This window comes from Petromyzon marinus, unplaced genomic scaffold, assembly GCF_048934315.1.
Source record: "Petromyzon marinus isolate PM22_M1 ecotype Great Lakes invasive population unplaced genomic scaffold, UKy_Petmar_22M1.pri1.0 PM_G_Scaffold_21, whole genome shotgun sequence".
NCBI classification, from domain to species: Eukaryota; Metazoa; Chordata; class Hyperoartia; order Petromyzontiformes; family Petromyzontidae; genus Petromyzon; species Petromyzon marinus.
In genome coordinates, this window is record NW_027422773.1 from 1,660,001 (window position 1) to 1,662,980 (window position 2,980).

Consider the following 2,980-nt stretch of genomic DNA (forward strand, 5'->3'; position numbering starts at 1 on the left):
GACGCCGTCCTATGAAACTCTTGTTTGTCTCGGTGTCAACCCAGACACAGAATGAAGATGCCCTCTGGGCATCTGATGTTGCTAAACCTATGGCGTCTAGGTCGGCGCTAAAAATGACTAGTATACCTTCCATGACCTTCCATAACTCGTCCTTGGAAAAGGAAGAGGAGATGAACTACGATTTTTACGAACAGATTAAAAGTCTAGTTGAGTCGGATGACTCTTCAGATGACTTTACAGAGGATGATGAGGATGTGGAGGAGTCCTTCCTCGACATATCGGCTGAGGAACCCGTGTTGGGAAAGTTTCCCATTGACACCAAGGGAACTATCACGGTTGTACTGCCTAGTCTGGAGTATATATGCGTTATCTGTAAACAACACATGGGCAAAGCATCCGAACTTGTTGCACATTTTAACATCAAACACAGAGACATTCCTCTGGTGTTTAAGTGCGCTAAATGTGACAAAACCAACTCAAACCACCGATCGATTGCCTGTCATGCCCCCAAATGTGGGGGAATAAAGTTAACTGAGGAAAGCTTACCAATGGTCTGTGAATGTTGCCAGGCACGCTTTGCGACTCTAAGTGGCCTTTCGCAGCACAAGAGGCATGCTCACCCAGTCACCCGTAATGAGGAAAGGATTAAAGATGGTACAAAGGGTACCTCGCAGAGAGGGGTACACCGTAGCTGCTGGTCTTTGAAGGAAGTAGAACAGCTGGCCCTTCTAGAGTTGCAGTTTCAGGGGAAAAAGAATATCAATAAGATCATTGCTGAAGCGCTTGGGACTAAGACCAACAAGCAAGTCTCTGACAAGAGACGGGACCTAAGTAAAAAGACAGGGGCCCCCATGTCAGACAGCTTACATTTTTCTTCTAGGCCTCTTGAGACATTGTCTCCCCCACCAAATGTAACAACGGGGACTTCATCCATACTCGCTCAAGCAGCTGAGCGGCTTACGAATGAGAATTCTGGGACCCTGGAAAAGCCTGCAATGGAGGCAATAAAGGCTTGGCTTAACGGCGAGGGCCAACATGATGCCCTCGTAGAAACTGCCACAGCATTGATGCTTTGTCCGATGAGATTGGTGAAAAACAAAGGCAAACGTTCAAAACCCGAGAACGACATTATTAAACCCAGGATATTACCCACACGATCTTGGATGAAGAAGAGAGCGGAAAAACGAGGAAGCTTCATGAAGCACCAGAAGCTCTTCTTTAAGAACCGCTCTCTTCTTGCGTCCTTAGTCCTAGATGGCACTGAACGTCATGAATGCCGAATCCCGAACGCAGATGTATATCGTTTTTACTGCGAAAAATGGGAGAAGGTGTTGCCATTCAATGGCCTGGGCCAATTTAAGTCATCAGGTATTGCAAATAACGAATACTTTGAGCCCCTAATTTCGGTGGAGGAAGTTCAGACTGCCATACGGGCCATTAAACCAACGTCAGCAGCTGGGCCAGATGGCCTAACAAGGGCTGCAATCTGTGCTGCCGACCCCGAGGGTCGGACACTGACAGCCCTATTTAATGCATGGATGATTACAGGAATTATTCCCAAAGAGTTGAAAAAGAATAGGACGATTCTTATTCCTAAGGTTATGGACGATGAAAAGCTGAAAGAATTGGGGAACTGGAGACCAATAACGATTGGTTCAATGATTCTGAGATTATTTTCAAGAATAATGACTGCACGTCTTGCTCGTGCTTGTCCCTTAAACCCAAGGCAGCGTGGTTTTATAGCGGCATCTGGCTGCTCTGAAAATCTTAAGGTGCTACAGGACCTTATGAGACACGCTAAGAAATTGCACAGGCCGTTGGCTGTCATGTTCATCGACATAGCGAAAGCTTTTGACTCGGTTTCGCATGCTCATATTTTATGGGTGTTAAGGCACAAGAAAGTAGATGAACACGTGGTGGGCATCATCCAGAACGCCTACGATCAGTGTACGACCTCGTTAAAAAGCAATGGCGAGTCGACTCGAGAAATTAGCATACGTGTTGGTGTCAAACAGGGTGACCCCATGTCACCCCTGCTCTTCAATCTTGCCATGGACCCTTTGATATGCACCCTAGAGTCACACGGAGTTGGGTACTCCATTGATACCGACCACGTGACAGCTCTTGCGTTTGCTGATGATTTGGTGTTGGTGAGCGAATCTTGGGTTGGTATGGCCGCCAATCTAGCGATCTTGGAATCATTTTGTGGGCTATCGGGATTGGAGGTTCAGGCCAGAAAGTGCCAGGGCTTCATGATAAGCCCAACCAAAGATTCATATACGGTGAACAACTGCGACCCATGGACTATCAAAAATAAAGATGTCCATATGATCCAACCTGATGAATCAACGAAATACCTTGGTCTGAAAATTGGCCCTTGGACTGGCACTATACAGCCTGATCTACATTGTCAGCTAAAGACATGGATCTCGAAAATCGATGAGGCGCCTCTGAAGCCAACTCAGAAGGTTGAACTACTCAATGCCTATGCCCTACCCAGATTGTTATATCCTGCAGACCACTCGGACTGCAAGCAATCAACTCTCCGTGGGTTGGACCAAGAGATTAGAAAGGCGGTAAAAGGATGGCTCCACCTTCCCGCTTCAACTTGTGATGGACTGTTATATGCCAGAGCCCGAGACGGAGGCCTTGCCATCTTGAAACTGGAAAAAACAATCCCTTCGGTTCAAGTTAGAAGGCTGCAACGTATAGCAAACTCGTCCGATGCTATCACCCGTAATATTGTGTCCTCGCAGGGTATGGAGGAAGAATACCGTAATTTGTGGGTACGAGCAGGGGGTGACAGTGATGCAATCCCAACATTCGTTCTCAGGGACTCGGTGTCAAAAGAACCTGTATATCCGAGACCCTGCGATTGGAGGGAGCATGAATTTCAGAGATGGTGCGAAAAGCCGGTTCAAGGAAGGGGCATTGTAAACTTTGCGCATGATAGAATCAGTAATGCTTGGTTGAGGCCATG